Here is an 18,674-nt window from a genome sequence, read left to right on the forward strand (position 1 = left end):
ATACATTAGCGAAGCAGCATTAATATATCTGTAATTTCTACTGCATTAGAAGAGTCTAAGGCAGCTGCAATATGTATTTGTTATGAATGATACATAGGAAAAAATCATATTCAATGAACTACATATATTTCAAATTTCAAGCACACATTGAACAAATTTTTGTTAATGATCAAAGTGTCATGAAGTAGTAATAAATGAAGTAGTATGTTAATGTCTACACTTAATTAAGAAAAGTGAGAACCTTATGGTTTTGGGTTCAATGTAGAAACTGCTGTTACTAAGTAGCAGTTTCCTAAACGGGTTCAGAACAAAATTTCAAAGCAGTTTACAACGTTTGTAATGTGTAGTAAGTGATTAAAATTAATTGAATGTTGATTGATTCCTTTTATGTAAGCACAACATCTAATGTTAGTGTAGGTTTTATGCACCTTTTCACCTTATGAGTGGCAGTTATACAAATACTGTAAGATTAAACTTTTTCTTTGTGTCATAAACAATAGATCATCAGAGTGTTAGATCCTCTCTCTTTCCTTCTTGGGAATCTATATACAATGAATACTCCAGTTTCTTTATCTCTAGAATTTTCTATGCAAAAATAAAGTCAAATTCTCCCAGTAAATAAATTTTCAGCTGTTTAATGTTTATTTCACAAAACATCCTTTTGAAAGATAACTCACAAGTGGAGGCCATGTCATCGGGATTACATATTTACTTCAAACTTTTTACACCTGTAGTAGGCCATTAAAACAATATAATGTGTTAGTAGCAAGGTGTACTACTCAGGAAATTCTGAGAAAATTGCAAGAGAAGTTTTAAGCATCTGTTATGTAATGTGTTCTCCTGCTGCCACGTTGTGAGTAGATTTTTTTATCTTTCCAGTTACATTATATTGTCAAAAATTGATTATTTTCATTGTTATATTATGTAATTGATGTATTTGTGCAAATGTGCTGGCCATAAGAAGTCACTGTGCTCAAATGATTAGGGTATATGCTTGTGGACGAGACATCTGTTCGTGTCCCACTAACACTTATTTTTCAATCTATATTTTTTTCATCACTGGTCACATTATTTAAATTAGATGACATTTGACAGGTAACATAATAAAAAAAAAAGCCTCATAGATTTTTTTGAAGTTGTAGTGAATTTCAGATGTTGTTTGATGTTTTTAAATTAATTTTCAAGGATGAGTGACAGGCTTGGAAAGACCGAGTCAGACTTCCATAAATAATTATGTGAATGACATTACTCACAATCAGTAGTATAGTAAGTAACAATATGCTAGACCAGAAGTGTAATGTGCAGTTACTCATCAGGTGTGCTCTCAGTATCACACATTGCAAGATGGTATTTGTCATACAGATGCAGAAAACATAGATCGAAACGGCATCTACTACAGCTTTCCTGCATTTACATGGAATGTTCAGAGTTTCTAAGGGAAAGTACTCCTCATTCAAATTTTGAAAAATATCTATTTCTTATGATAGTTTGGATGCAAACCATGAGTAACGCAATATTTTGGCAAATATAGGTGCTGACAATTAGTGATGTACCATGGATGGATTTGTGTAGCATCTTCACCCAAAGCAATTTCTCGTTCGTTGTCACTGTTGTGACTTCACAAGACAGCCAAGCCACTAGGAGGTGAAGCCGAAAGGCACGCGTTTAAGCTCACGCAGGCTGGCGTGAGGACTGTAACAGTTAAAGGATTTGAGTCTAGCAAATAAAGTACGTAGCTGTTGGAATACTTAACTTTAATACATAATTGGTGAACATCGGTCTGACGGTACATGCAACACAAGATAAATAGCAATTGATAATGGCGCCTTGCTAGGTCGTAGCAAATGATGTAGCTGAAGGCTATGCTAACTATCGTCTCGCAAATGAGAGCATAATTTGTCAGTGAACCATCGCTAGCAAAGTCGGCTGTACAACTGGGGTGAGTGCTAGGACGTCTCTCTAGACCTGCCGTGTGGCGGTGCTCGGTCTGCAATCACTGAGAGTGGCGACACGCGGGTCCGACGTATACTACCAGACCGCGGCCGATTTAAAGGCTACCACCTAGCAAGTGTGGTGTCTGGCGGTGACACCACGGTCACTCACAAGGGAACCTCCCCATCGCACCCCCCTCAGATTTAGTTATAAGTTGGCACAGTGGATAGGCCTTGAAAAACTGAACACAGATCACTCGAGAAAACAGGAAGAAGTTGTGTGGAACTAAGAAAAAAATAAGCATAATATACAAACTGAGTAGTCCATTTGCAAGATAGGCAGCATCAAGGATAGTGTGAACTCAGGAGCGCCGTGGGCCCGTGGTTAGCGTGAGCAGCTGTGGAACGAGAGGTCCTTGGTTCAAGTTCTCCCCATAGTGAAAATTTTAACTTTTTATTTTCAGACAATTATCAAAGTTCAGGCACTCACATGAAATCAACTTCGCTCTCCAAAATTCCAGGACATGTTCAGATTTGCTTGGACATATGCAGGATTTGACGGTCTACACACGGAAAAATTTGAAAACATTAAAAACATATGTTTTGACAGAGCACAGGGAAAACTGAGCGACTGTGAAACTGTTGCATTCATTTGTTGCAGTTTGTGTGACAAACTCTTATGTTTTCATCACTTTTTTGGGAGTGATTATCACATCCACAAGAAAACCTAAATAGGGCAAGGTAGAAGAATCTTTTTACCCATTCGCCAAGTGTACAAGTTAAGTGGGTCGACAACATATTCCTGTCATGTGATGCACATGCCGTCACCAGTGTCATATAGAATATATCAGACATGTTTTCCTGTGGAGGAATCGGTTGACCTATGACCTTGCAAACAAATGTTTTCGGTTCCCATTGGAGAGGCACGTCCTTTCGTCTACTAATCGCACGGTTTTGCGGTGCGGTTGCAAAACACAGACACTAAACTTATTATAGTGAACAGAGACGTCAATGAACGAATGGACAGATCATAACTTTGCAAAAACAAAGAAAGTAAAATTTTCACTCGAGGGAAGACTTGAACCAAGAACCTTTAGTTCCGCAGCTGCGCACGCTAACCACGGGACCACGGCGATACTGTGCTCATAGTATCCTTGATGTTGCATATCTTGCGGATGGACTAGTCAGTTTGTATATTTTACTTATTTTTTTCATAGTTCCATACAACTTCTTCCTGTTTTCTCGACTGATCTGTGTTCAGTGTTCCAAGGCCTATCCACTGTGCCAACTTATAACTAAATCTGAGGGGGGTGCGATGGGGAGGTTCCCTTGTCAGAAATGAAAAGTTCCAAAGGTGCTTGATAACGTCTTTTACTTGCCAACAGATATAAATGTTGAATGATTGGCAAATCGGAGTATGACTTTAACTGTGCAAGTTGGAAAACTAAGGAACCATGACTCTGGTTAAAAACAAACTGTAGATCTGTGTGGTAAGTTTCCTAGACTTCAAATGAGTTACAACAATATTTGGAAAGCCTGTCATTAATTTCTCAACAGTTTGTTCAACTTTTGGTCGAAACTTTCCTGTGGCCTCTTGCAAACATGAAAGCACTCGTGGTAATAATTCACCAGACATCATTATCATATTGTGCTGTGTATGAGTGTGTTACCTTGTTCATATTGTGCCTTTTAACAAACACAAATTTTGAATTTCTTTCAGTGAGAGTTCTGTTGTATGTTGACTGGTACTGGTGACCTGTCTAGCCTGTATTGATCACAAATTTTTTGTTGAAATTGGGGATAAGTACCTTCCTCTCCAGTTGAAACTTTCTTGAGGCTTCCATTGTTTCTTTCAAAGTAACGGATTCCCTGTTACCTTTCGTCATCTTGTTGTGCTGAATTCTGCGCTCTTGTTTCAATTTTTTAGTCCATCAAAGGGATGCTTTGAAGAAGAAGTCCTCGGATTGAAATTGGCCTGCAGCAGCCGAAGCACACTGCTGCAAAATCCTTGTTGTTAGCTGAAACATAAAATCAAATTTGCATATCATTGTCATAACCTGTTGTTAAAATACAGTTGAAGATTTTAAAAAAAAAAAAAAAAAAAAAGAAGACGAAAAGTTGACAGAAATGTAACTTACTTGCTAATGATTTTTGAGAGACTCCACAAATTGGTCATTGGTCCACGAATCAATTAGTGCATATTTATTGAGTGCTGGTCCATTTTTTATGTTTTCTTCCAGTCTCCTGAAATGGTCCTTTCCTTTTAAACTTTGAGGCCCTTTTTTGGGGGGAGTTTGTAGATTCCATGTGGACTGTTCTTTAGCCAGTGTTACTACTTTTATTTTTATCTCCAAAGGAGTGTATTCGGCTTTGGCCTCCTTTTTGGCTAGTTCAAAATCCTCATTGTTGGAAATGTCAGACTGAATGAGTTCTTCGTTAGTAATAAGTCTCTTTTCTCCTAACATTTTGACAATAGAATGGTAAAGTACTTTTTCAATTGCCATTGCATCTACAGAAATCATTGATGATTGCTCTGTATCAATAAGATCCAATTCTTGAAGAAGATTTTCATGGTACACGAATGCATCTTTTAATAGACAGTTTTGTAACTGTGTTATGCACTGACTCGACATTACATTCATTATCTGAAGTAGTTGAAGAACAAGGAATCACCTTCGTTTTTGTAGTACAAGTGTAAATTCTGTGATATTCAAAAAATTTGCACCTACACTACTCACACTTGCTACATTAGCAATGTCTCACCGTTACGTAGGTTAACTGCCAAATGGGGCCTGCCTCCATGTCTGCAGCTGGAAGCATCGATGTGCAAAGTAGTTTAGGGTATCTTACCAGATTGCGTACATAAGTGACTTGCACATCAAGACAGGCAAATATTTTCATGAAAAATCTTTGCATTTTGTTCACTTGTCGATAGTTATAAATAGTTTTGTTGTAATAATTAAATTTAATTAAAAATAGTGACTCTCAGATAACCTGAAGTTCACTAAAACTTCATGCAAATACAGTTTTTTGTATTGTATTACTTCACAAGTGTCATCTAAGTTAAATTATAAGACCAGTGATGAAAAAATAGATTAAAAATTAAGTTTGTAAGTTTGAGTGGGAGTTGAATCATTGCCTGATACACATTTGTCTAATGAAGCTCCAGATACATAAGCCACATAATAAATGCGTAAAACTTCTCTTGTGACTTTTTTGGAATTGCCAGAGTAGTGCACCTTACTACTTGCACATTCTGTAGTTTCAATGGCCTACTAAAGGTGTGCAAAGTTTGAAGCAAATCTGTGGTCCCATCATGGCCTTCTCTTGTCAGTGTAGTGTCAAGATCAACTTCCAGCAGTCTGCACCAGACTTTAGAGAGCTTCAGCCATGTGAACAAGGTTTAAAAGTCCTGAGCCTTTCAGGGTGTGTGGGGGAGTGAACTTGTTTACCGCCAATTTTTGGTTGGTGAATTTTGACCAATGATTGTCTTGTAAGTGATTTCCCTCCATGCACTGAGATTCTGGAAAGAGTGCAAAACACTTAGCAGTGCCTGCACTAGTCACTTCATTGAATTCTATACATTTTTAGCCTCAGATTATTGCCTTGCATGGGCACTGTGGATAATGGCATTAATCTTGTATTTGGGTGGAGTCTGATCTCCATTTAGTTATCCTCATTAAGGTATTCCATTATTTCCTTCTCAGTTATTGTTGTAGCCAAGAACATATCTAAACAACACATTTTTGGCAAACTATTAAACCCTAAAAACTGGTTTTTGAACATTTCTTTTATTGTGGAGTAGGTAGAAATTGAAAAGCAAATGGGAGTCAGTGTTCCAAAAATTGTGTATTTTTTTCTTATATAAAAACAAAAGATGATGTAACTTACCAAATGAAAGCGTTGGTATGTTGATAGAGACACTAACAAACACATAGACACATACAAAATTCAGGCTTTTGCAACCCACGGTTGCTTCATCAGGAAAGAGGGAAGGAGAGGGAAAGACGAAAGGATGTGGGTTTTAAGGGAGAGGGTAAGGAGTCATTCCAATCCCGGGAGCGGAAAGACTTACCTTAGGGGGATAAAGGGACAGGTATACACTCGCGCGCGCGCGCATACACACACACACACACACACACACACACACACACACACACACACACACACACACACACACACACAAACATCATCTTTGTGGGAAAAATATATCTTAAAAACAAAGATTCTGTAACTTACCAAACGAAAAGGTTGGTATGTTGATAGAGACACTAACAAACACAAACACACAAAATTCAAGCTTTCGCTACCCACGGTTGGTCCATCAGGAAAAACGGATGGAGAGGGAAAGATGAAAGGATGTGGGTTTTAAGGGAGAGGGTAAGGAGTCATTCCAATCCCGGGAGCGGAAAGACTTACCTTAGGGGGGAAAAGGGACAGATATACAGTCTCGCGTACACACACACACACACACACACACACACACACACACACACACACACACACACACACACACACACACACACACATCCATCCGCACATATACAAACACAAGCAGACATATGTAAAGGCAAAGAGTTTGGGCATAAATGTCAGTCGAGGCGGAAGAACAGAGGCAAAGATGTTGTTGAATGACAGATGAGGTATGAGCGGCGGCAACTTGAAATTAGCAGAGGTTGAGGCCTGGTGGGTAACGGGAAGAGAGGATATATTGAAGGGCAAGTTCCCATCTCCGGAGTTCTGATAGGTTGGTGTTAGTGGGAAGTATCCAGATAACCTGGACGGTGTAACACTGTGCCAAGATGTGCTGGCCATGCACCAAGGCATGTTTAGCCACAGGGTGATCCTCATTACCAACAAACACTGTCTGCCTGTGTCCATTCATGCGAATGGACAGTTTGTTGCTGGTCATTCCCACATAGAAAGCTTCACAGTGTAGGCAGGTCAGTTAGTAAATCACGTGGGTGCTATCACACGTGGCTCTGCCTTTGATCGTGTACACCTTCCGGGTTACAGGACTGGAGTAGGTGGTGGTAGGACAGTGCATGGGACAGGTTTTACATCGGGGGCGGTTACAAGGGTAGGAGCCAGAGGTAGGGAAGGTGGTTTGGGGATTTCATAGGGATGAACCAAGAGGTTACGAGGGTTAGGTGGACGGCGGAAAGACACTCTTGGTGGAGTGGGGAGGATTTCATGAAGGATGGATCTCATTTCAGGGCAGGATTTGAAGAAGTCATATCCCTGTTGGGGAGCCACATTCAGAGTCTGATCCAGTCCCGGGAAGTATCCTGTCACAAGTGGGCCACTTTTGGGGTTCTTCTGTGGGAGGTTCTGGGTTTGAGGGGATGAGGAAGTGGCTCTGGTTATTTGCTTCTGTACCAGGTCTGGAGGGTAGTTGCGGGATGCGAAAGCTGTTTTCAGGTTGTTGGTGTAATGGTTCAGGGATTCAGGACTGGAGCAGATTCGTTTGCCACGAAGACCTAGGCTGTAGGGAAGGGACCGTTTGATATGGAATGAGTGGCAGCTGTCATAATGGAGGTACTGTTGCTTATTGGTGGGTTTGACGTGGACGGATGTGTGAAGCTGGCCATTGGACAGATGGAGGTCAACGTCAAGGAAAGTGGCATGGGGTTTGGAGTAGGACCAGGTGAATCTGATGGAACCAAAGGAGTTGAGGTTGGAGATGAAATTCTGGAGTTCTTCTTCACTGTGAGCCCAGATCATGAAGATGTCATCAATAAATCTGTACCAAACTTTGGGTTGGCAGGCCTGGGTAACCAAGAAGGCTTCCTCTAAGCGACCCATGAATAGGTTGGCGTACGAGGGGGCCATCCTGGTACCCATGGCTGTTCCCTTTAATTGTTGGTATGTCTGGCCTTCGAAAGTGAAGAAGTTGTGAGTCAGAATGAAGCTGGCTAAGGTAATGAGGAAAGAGGTTTTGGGTAGGGTGGCAGGTGATCGGCGTGAAAGGAAGTGCTCCATCGCAGCGAGGCCCTGGATGTGCGGAGTATTTGTGTATAAGGAAGTGGCATCAATGGTTACAAGGATGGTTTCTGGGGGTAACAGATTGGGTAAGGATTCCAGGCGTTCAAGAAAGTGGTTGGTGTCTTTGATGAAGGATGGGAGACTGCATGTAATGGGTTGAAGGTGTTGATCTATGTAGGCAGAGATACGTTCTGTGGGGGCTTGGTAACCAGCTACAATGGGGTGGCCGGGATGATTGGGTTTGTGAATTTTAGGAAGTAGGTAGAAGGTAGGGGTGCGGGGTGTCTGTGGGGTCAGGAGGTTGATGGAGTCAGGTGAAAGGTTTTGTAGGGGGCCTAAGGTTCTGAGGATTCCTTGACGCTCTGCCTGGACATCAGGAATACTGACACAAGCAGACATATGTAAATCCCTCTCAGTCTACCTCTCCGTCTCCATCTACCTCTCCATCTCCCTCTCGCTCTAAATTTCCACCTTTTATTAAATGCCACTGACATTAAATCTTCACAAACAAAGAATTTTATAATGGCACAAGATTACAAATTATTGATGTAAATGACCACACATAACACTACTGCTTTAAAAGGTCATATGAACAAACTAAGTCAGTAGTTGAAGTTGACACTAACTGAAATGAATGTGGGATATATACCGACGTAAAAAATTAAATTTCTTTTGATATCTAAGTCATCAGAATACCCGCCTGTCAACTTTCCTCCTTGCTTTTATGGAATCTATATCAATACACCACAAGCCACCTGGTGGTGTGTGGCAGAGAGTACTTCTGTTACCAGAAACTGATCCCTCCTTCCCTGATCCCTTGCGAATGGCGCAAGGGAAGATTGATTGTTGGTAAACCTCTGTAATAGTTGTAATTTCTCAAATTTTCTTATTGTGGTCATTTCACGAGGTGTATGTGGGAAGAAGAAATATGTTGTCCAACTGTTCCCAGAAAATACTCTCTCGAAATTTCCATAATAAACTTCTTTGTGATGCAGAGTGCCCCTCTTGTAGCATCTGCCATTTGAGTTTGTTGAACTTCTCTTAACTCTTCGCACCGACTAAATGTTCCCACGATGAAACCCATTGTTCTTATGGTAAATTTAGCATGATTATTATACAGCTCCAAGCTAGAGCTCAAGTTGGTCCATTAAAGCCAAAATATTGTCCAGTGTCACTAAGTTTCACTCAGCATTACATGAACAATAATAATCACCAGCTATCTAGCATACATGAGACCCTTAGAAGCCAGCGGATATAAATAACAAAATGTTAGTTTTAAGGAAATGGTATTCAAAGTTGAGACAGTCCAGAAAATTCCATGTTCTATGAGCTGCATGATGTGGAAGTATCTGATAAAATTTATGATACACTGGTGACACAGAGGAAAGTAGAGTCTTTAGGTCTCTGTACTTCAGATGTTTTAGCTTAGGGTTTTCATTATTTGTTTGTAGAGCAGGGAAGACACTGATACTTTCGCCACAACAGTGTGCTTCTTTGTTGTTAATATTTTGAAAATCTTCCAGTCATTCATCGACTAATTCTTTGTAAAACAATATGAAGGGTGACTTCTTTTTATTATGCAACTGTTGCATTTTTCTCAAACCTTTCACTGACTGAGTCTTTGAGATAATCATCGAGTCCACTTACAAGGGAACCTCCCCATCGCACCCCCCCCCCCCCCCCCCCCTCCCCCTCAGATTTAGTTATAAGTTGGCACAGTGGATAGGCCTTGAAAAACTGAACACAGATCAATCGAGAAAACAGAAGAAGTTCTGTGGAACTACGAAAAAATAAGAAAAATATATAAACTGAGTAGTCCATGTGAAGATAGGCAACATCAAGGATAGCGTGAGCTCAGGAGCGCCGTGGTCCCGTGGTTAGCGTGAGCAGCTGTGGAACGAGAGGTCCTTGGTTCAAGTCTTCCCTCGAGTGAAAAGTTTTTCTTTATTTTCCCAAAGTTAATGATATGTCTGTTCGTTCATTGACGTCTGTGTTCACTGTAATAAGTTTAGTGTCCGTGTTTTGTGAACGCACTGCAAAACGGTGTGATTAGTAGACGAAAGGACGTGCCTCTCCAATGGGAACAAAAAACATTTGATCGCAAGGTCATAGGTCAACCGATTCCTCCACAAGAAAACACGTCTGATAGATTCTATATGACACTGGTGACGGCATGTGTGTCACATGACAGGAATATGTTGTCAACCCACCTAACTTGTACACTTGGCAAATGGGTAAAAAGATTCTTCTACCTTGCCGGATTTAGGTTTTCATGTGGATGTGATAATCATTCCCAAAACAGTGATGAAAACATAAGAGTTTGTCACATAAACTGCAACAAATGAAAGCAACAGTTTCACAGTCGCACAGTTTTCCCTGTGCTCTGTCAAAACATATATTTTTAACACTTTCAAATTTTTCCATGTGTAGACCATCAAATCCTGCATATGTCCAAGCAAATCTGAACAGGTCCTGGAATTTTGGAGAGCGAAGTCGATTATGTGTGAGTGCCTGAACTTTGATAATTGTCTGAAAATAAAAAATTAAACTTTTCGCTCGAGGGAAGACTTTAACCAAGGACCTCTCATTCCGCAGCCGCTCACGCTAACCACGGGACCACGGTGCTCCTAAGCTTACATAATCCTTGATGTTGCCTATCTTCGCATTGACTACTCAGTTTGTATATTTTTCTTATTTTTTCATAGTTCCACACAACTTCTTCCTGTTTTCTCGATTGATCTGTGTTCAGTTTTTGAAGTACTATCCACTGTGCCAACTTATAACTAAATCTGAGGGGGGTGCGATGGGGAGGTTCCCTTGTTAGTGTGATGAAATTATTGTCAGTCATATCGACTGGCTTACATTTACAGCAGGCCTTGGAAATGAGTAATGCCCACTCATCAGATATAAAAACCCAAGGATTTTTCCTGGCAACCTTCTCAATAATTCCAAAATTTTGGCCACATTCAGTGTATGAGTGACCAGAAAACATGAATTTGTGTTCTACATTTTTGATCTGTGTATTTTGGGTAATGTAATGCCAGGACATGTGGGCAATCTACTTACGTAGTGTAAAAGACAGGAAGCAATTTCTTGGTTTCCACAACTGGCTTGACTCTCATACCACATATGCATTGTTGCAACTTTGGAGGCTAAATTGTGTGTACAAAAATTGGAGGCCCATAGTTGTCTTGCATAATATGCTCTGCTGCAAGAAAGAACTGGCATAGGAAGTGGCTTCTGTATGTAAACACATTTTGCTGTTTGCGAACTGTCATATTTTAAACATTCTTTTGCTAGCTGCCTGTGCCTTAAGGGGAGCCGGAACGATCCCTCTCCTCCATCTTAATTTTAGCAAATAGAAGGAACATTTTTTCTAAAACCATTAAACATATTGCTGTGAAATTTGGACTACATGTTCAGTGAATATCTCTCTACAAAGTTATAATGCCATGTTAAGAAATACTTATTGGTTTTTGTTTTACAATTTATTTAAATAGATGCTTATTTTAATCTCTAAAATTTTTCACTTTTTCTTCTATAACTCTTGAATTATACAATATTTTTTTTACAGTTTGTTATAAAAATGAAGAAAAAGAAGTAACCAATATTATGTATAAATTTCATTGATATAATGTTAGCAGTTTTTGCGAAAATGTTTCTCAAAGATGAAAATTTTAAAGTTACAGGAATTGGCTTCCAAAGTTTTTTAATACATTCCTGCCCCATATGATGGATTATCAGCATCCTCTTCTTTTTCCAGTGTTAATGTCCTTTTCACTGGTCTTTTCTTCCCTTTTGCTGCATGTTGTAGGCTTTTGTCTCTTCTTCCTGTACCTCTTAGTCTTTTTTCGTCAATGAGGTGCATTGTGGAAATGGTGTTGTGTCCTGGTTGGAAACCTAAACGTTTCAGCACATAACATTTGATAATGTTTCCCTCATTGTATGTTGCCCTGCATCATACACTCCAAAATGCAATGTTTTTATCTGTACAAACACTCTTTTGGGAATCCTAATCCAAATTAAATTATTTACACTTTTATTTGTATTTTGTGTTTTCCCATGTAAACACTTTTCCAATAAACTTGACTGTTATAAATCTCTGAATATGGGCTTAATTACATCAGTTATAGCATTTGGCAAACTGTTTTTATGAGCATATTCCTTTCCTGATTGGTACTTACGCCATGAGTCATCACCTGTGGGGGCACAATGCATGTTGTGGGTGAGTCAAGAATTTGGACTTACAGTATGTCTCCTTAAGCTATGTTCTTCCAGTTCATAATACAGTACATTTATTTACAAGCAGCTATATTTTTCAATACTCTTTCAGATTTAAATTGAAAGACGGTATTTCTAGTTCCTTAAGTGTGCTCTGTTTCCTCTTGTGTCACTTCAGTTTATATAATCTGTGACCACACTGTAGATATAACTGAAAATAAACAACTGTTAATTAAAAAATAAGAAAAGGAAGTACCCAGTGCAACAAAATTAAGGGTCATTTTTTTAAACCCTGTCAATTTTTTTGTCATTGCAATACAGAACTTCAAAATTTGAACCGACAGTGCCTAAAACTTTCTTCTGTAATTGTGCAGAAGAATGGTACCCTGCGATGTCACCCTTTAGCTTGGCAATGCTTCAAGCAGCAGATTATCAACATGTACAAATAACATGTCAGAGCTCAGAAACTCCTGTGAGATGTAAGGTGGGTCAATGAAGTCACATTGGCACCAATTTTGCCACAGTCCTGCCTAATGAGACTATTAATGTGTCAGACCATGGGAAGGTTGTTACGCCTCCCCTCACCCACATCTCTCCCTTCTTTTCACTTCTATGTGTTGTAGGTCAGGATTGTGACATGAGGCGTTGATATCATTTGGTTTTCTTAAGGGTGGCTGAGGAAAACATTTTGGACACACTACTGCTCAGAATCTACATGAAGGAGGTGTCATAAAGGGCATGAATAAAATCATCCCTACCTTGGTTTCACACATTTTATGGTCAGAAATGACAGTTGGCAGTGATGATGTGCAACAGGACAACCTCCAACCCCCCCCCCCCCCCCCCTTCTTGGGCAATTCAATGGGGTTGCAGCCATGTGATGTCCTTACAGAAAGGTTGAATCATCTGGGAGGGTGTCAGCAATGTTCAAAGTTGCCTAGAACATCGTCCTGTTGCATTCTGCACTGAAAACTGTCATTTTCGACTGCAAAATGTGTAAAACTGAACACCCCAAGGTAAAAGGTGGTTCCATTCACACCCTTTGACACCTGCCAAGGTCATTTTATGTCAGTTCGGAGTAATGGTTTGTCTGAAATGTTTTCTTCATCCATTCACAAGAAAACCACTTGCTTCGAGGTTGAGTATTACGGTTCTGACCTCAGTCACTGAGGTTTCAAGAAAAGGAGTGAGATGGGGTCTGGCGACCTTCCCGTGGTGAGATATGTCTGTGGTGGCATTGTGCAGAAATGTTGTGTAGTTTGGTGCACATGAAAACATTAACCCACCTTACACCTGACATAAACATATGACCTCTAGCATTTTTATTTTTATCTATCTTCCATCCCCACTACTCCTCCCCCCTCCCATCCCTCCCCCCTCCTCCATATGTCGACAGCTTGCTGTTTGAAGCATCACCGCATCCGAGGGTGATGTCACAGGGTGCCACACTTTTTGCACGATTACAGAGAAAGGTTCAAGCCAGATTTTGAACTGCAGTGTCACAGTGGGAGTAAATGGCAGGGCTTCAAAAAAGTGACCCCTTAATTTTGCGTTCATTGTATCTTACCACACCATGTGTAAGTAACTATCACACTCATCACAATCTTGTACTTAATCTGTAACAGACAGTCCTAAGAGGTTGCTTGCAGATCCTTTCGATATATTGCTTTGCCAGTATGTAGAATTAAAGTCAAAATAAAATACCTACCGGTGAGACAATAACATCTGCATGTATTACAGTAAAACTTGCTCAAATCAGCACTTGTATAATTCGGAAATCTGCCCAAACCTTACAAGTATTTCAGTCCCAACACATTCAGTGCTCTTTTATATGCTGATTTTTTGTATAAAGGGCAACGTGCCTAACACGGAAACAGAAAGCAAATCATAGAACATATTTAATAATTCATTGTATAAGGTGGAAAAGAGCCTATAAAGTACTACTGTATTACAGTTCATTAGTTTTTCACAACTCTACAAGGACATTACTTAACTCCTCTGTTAAGCAGCGCAAAACCAAGAAGAGGTCCAGTGCAGTGCGGCGTTGCTGGTGTAGACCTAAAACAGAGCTGCTCTGTGCAACAATGAAAAAGTTACACGCAGTGTCGGTACAGTATATAAAAAGAAGCGGTTCGTTCGTCAGCACTCTGTTTGTCGGCTTTCTCATTTTCCTCATTATTGATGCACTCCAGCACATACCGGAGAAGTGGGTATTGTTCTGTTAAACAGTGGTTTTACCCAGCAAGGTCATTATTTTCTACTAGTTTCAGTTGACTAGTACATTTTCAGAGACACAGTAACGTGATGTCAAACAAATGGTATGTGTCATTAACACGTAATGAAAAGATTAATGTAATCAAAGCGAGTGAGAAAGACACTCTCTATGTGCGAAATTATGTTGTGTTTCACATGCGGTAAAACACAAATTTATGACACTTTAAGAAACAAGGATAAGATTCGGGATGAATGGATAATAGGGAACAGGCAGATGAAAAGTAAGGTGAAGACGACTGGAAATGAAGAAATTAACAAAATAGTATGGGAATGGTTTGTAAGTTCACTGGCAAAATGCTGAACTTTATCTGGACCCATGTTGGAGAGTGAGGCTTTGAAAGTCACTAACAAGCATGGAATTACAGAGTTTAGGGCATCCACAGGATGGCTGCACAGTTTAAAAGCTAGGCACCACATCGTGTGGAATTAAGTGTGTGGGGAAGCTAAGGATATGCAGGAAAGTGTAGCAACAGAATGGAAGAAGATGCTGTCCAACTTAATTGTGAATTATTACCCAAAAGACATGTTCAATGCCAATGAAACAGGACTGTTTTATTGCGTGCTCCCCTCAAAGTCGCTTGCAATTCGAAGTGAAAAGTGCACCAGTGGAAAAATGTTGAAGGAAAGACTTGCTGTACTGCGGTGTGGAAACATGTTAGGTGAAATGGAGAAGCCACTGGTGATTGAAAAGGCAGAAAAACCACGTTGTTTCAAAAACACAGACGTCAGTATGTTTCCAGTCACATGGTGAAGCAATAAAAAGTTGTGGATGGTGAGTGGGCTTATGGAAGAATTGCTGTGCTGTTTCAACGCCAAAATGAAAAAAAGAAAATCATCAAGTTCTCCATTTCCTAGACAATGCAACCTGCTATCCAAAAGGAACATTATCAAAATGTGAAATTGGCTTTGTTCCTTGCAGGTTCAACTAGCCTCACAAACCCATGGACTAGGGGGTTATTTACACATTCAAGTGTCATTATAGGTGTTTACTGATGCAATCTCTTATTCTTAGTGTTGAAGAAGCCGAAAGTGTGTTTGCTCTTGCACGGTCAGTGTATGTCATGGATGCAATAAATTGGATTGGCTTGGCAGTAAAGGAAATAAAACCCACAGCTGTCACCAAGTGCTTCAACAAAGTGGGGTTTGTGAGTCAAGAACAAGATGCTTCCGTGGCCACAAAGTTCAAGAAAATGCAGCAGCAATTGCTGAATTAATGAAAATGCGAAACATCTCATTTAGTGCAGATGATTACATTTGAAGTGATGACTTTCTTTCTACTCGCTCAACTTTCTCTTCAGCAACAGATTTAATAGAAATCCACAACACAGAGGATGATGAAGAAGAAACACAGGAAGAAGAAGAGGAGCAAAATGATGTCTCTAGAAAAACTAATATGCCTGAAGAAGCCATTGCATGCGTAAACAATGTTATGCAATTTGCAGCACACACAAATTCTCCCAGCTTGTTGGAACTATCGTATAGCGCAAAAAATTGCCTAGAAAAAACAATTTTGAAAAGGAAATTAAAACAAGTTTCCTTCCTTGATATGTGGCAAAAAAGTGAAATGCAAAGCTAATAAACGTGGGAATAATATGTGTATACATACAGTAATAAACAAATTTAAAGTTTGAGTAAAAATATAGAAATGCTGTGTTATTTAACAGTTAGTGTAATAGTCCAGTCTTCTATTGTCCGATATACAATAAATGAACATCTACTATTGTGGAGTGAAGGTACCTAAATACAGCAGATGCATAATTAAAAATTTTTACGGTATTTTTGTGCTTGATACCTGACAAATGTTACGTAGCCCAGTGAGTTTTGTGTAATCCAGAAACTTGTGAAATTTGGAAAATTATTTTAGTCACAGATGATTCCGTTTTGAGCAAGTTTCACTGTATGTCGAGTCTGTTTCCCATTGATGGTTTCATCGCTAGAATCTATTTCCAGATCCCCCCCCCCCCAATGAATGCTCTTGCCCCCCCCCCCCCCCCCTCTTTCCCTGTTCCATGCAGCCAGCAACTTATTACTTATTACAAAAGCAGCACATCTGCTGAGTAAAACATCATAATAATCTGATTAAGCAATATATATGTATATAGCAATGTTTTTTGATAGTGCGTGGGTTGCTACAGAAGCTCTCCATGGCAATATACTTAATTATATATGCAGGTTACACTGCCTTTTAAATGTTTGTAATAATTATGATGGTTGCTGTCATTCCTAATGTGTGTGGCGGTGGTGGTAGTAAATTGGTGTTCCATTTAGCTAAGTCACCTGTTCAAAGCAACTAGCTGATCACGTTTTAAATCAACCTCTGATGGTGAGTTGTGTGAATACATTGGGGAGTCTGTTGATGTCAATCCTGAGGGGGAGACTGCTGAAGTTTCTATGTGGAAAGCACATTGTTATGATGGATATTAGGTCCCATGTACCTACCACACATCCATTCCATTAACTCCAGTCTTCTGGGAAGAGCACACTGCACAGTATTACCAGCCTCTGTGCTATCGTATTTCTTTCCACTCTCTTTCCCACATGCCGCATGCCCTCACTTTAAATGTATACAAATAGGGGATAAGGAAGTAAAACACACTTGACAGTCTTTTCAGTAATGTACACCCAGCATCATGGAAAATTTGCTTGTGGTTGTTGACCACTTTTGCCTCAAACTACTGAAATTGCCACTAGTGAGTGATTGTGGCTTCCACAGGAAGAACTTGTGGCTTCCATAGGAAGAACGTGCATACCAAATGTTAACTGCAGTCAACCTCACAAATAAAGATGTCTACCTCAAAAGGTGTGTGTGAAATTGTACACAACTTCAGTATTCAGCAGTAGAAAGTCAATTTCCAAATGTATAGAATATCCGCTAGATATCCACAGTTGAGCCCAGTTGTCCATAAAAATTTTTGCTGTAAAAGTCTCTGTTCATTCTTGCTTCCTTCAAATGTTCTTCAAGTTGCTAACCTAAACCAGTTACATCATCTTCTTCTGAGGTGCTAGTTATTATTGAATTTAGTTTCTGCTTGCAGATGATTGTGCAGATAGCTTGAATACTGTTAACTTGTCTTGTCTTAAATTAGTGCCAGAGGCCTATTTGTGACAAGTCATGTATTTTCCAGCATGTATGGGTAAATTTGATGAAGTCTGTTGAACATGCTAAAGTGCGCGTCATTTACGATGGCGGATGAGTTTAGGTTCGTTCTGCGCATCTGAAGTCACAAAACACAGTCAGCCAATGAACAGAGAACGATGTTGCCAGAGCTCGACTGCAGTGCAGAGCACGGACAAGTGTCTTCAGTTTTAGAAACGTTCAGCCGTAAATAAAGTAATTGAACAAAAGAAATGTCTTGATAGCAGACTTTGTTTTATAGAAAGTTTGGAAAAAGCATTCTTTATACCAATTGCTTCATATTCTATTAATTAATTAAACCAAACAAGCAATAAGCCTCCTGATTCAGGCGATATCACGGAAAGGTGTTTGTATCATTTTCACTAACCGCTTTTTCGCAATAAAGAACAGCGGTAATTGTTTATTACCTATTGTACTTCGACGAAATGTGATTAATTCATAGTTGTACCAACAGTGTTTGTCGGTATTTTGCATGATATTTTAAAGTCCTCCGGGAGTTCTCTTGAATGACGAGATGCGTTTGCGTAATGGTTAAAGTGAGTGGCTCCTAAGCGAAAGGTTCTGAGTTCAAACCTTGTTCGGTTATTAATATTTTCTTTATTTAAAAACAATATCGAAATGTCTTACTTCATGAATTTTATTCGTTTGAATGTATTTCTTTGAAATTTCTAGTAGCAACTAAAATTGACCATACAGAAAGTATACGCTATGGACTTTTACCTCTGCAAACTCTTCAAGATTTCATGCTATGATTTACTACATCTAATGCTGCACAATAACTGTGTTGAACATCGAAACAAAATTAACTCATTTATGGGGGGAAGGTATCAGTCAAGAAGATGTGTAAAAATCAAATTTTTGGGCCAAATAGTTTTTGTGAAATCGAATGATAAAGTGTGACAAAGCAGTCGAAACACCATGTGTCTGCACAGGCGAGCAGTGCAATGATGACAAAATCACGCACAGCGCGGAATGCAGGGAGCACGTCTCTGTAGCAGCGAAAGGGTTAATGCGGCCGTGGTGGCTTTACTTCATAAACTGTGCGCTCCCCCCCTAAACGTAAGTTTGCGAACTATACAATGGCGCTGCTTCTCTTGGTGCATACAACTGGCAACGCAGCAATGTCC

General features: G+C 39.7%; 1 protein-coding gene across 2 annotated transcripts in view; it reads left to right on the forward strand.

The window, feature by feature from the left end:
• The window catches only part of LOC126473359 (transcriptional regulator ATRX homolog), a 479,699-nt gene that overhangs the window by 188,920 nt on the left and 272,105 nt on the right, over positions 1–18,674 (forward strand). The gene's annotated exons all lie outside the window — the stretch shown is intronic.

This window comes from Schistocerca serialis, chromosome 4 (assembly GCF_023864345.2).
Source record: "Schistocerca serialis cubense isolate TAMUIC-IGC-003099 chromosome 4, iqSchSeri2.2, whole genome shotgun sequence".
Lineage (NCBI taxonomy): Eukaryota > Metazoa > Arthropoda > Insecta > Orthoptera > Acrididae > Schistocerca > Schistocerca serialis.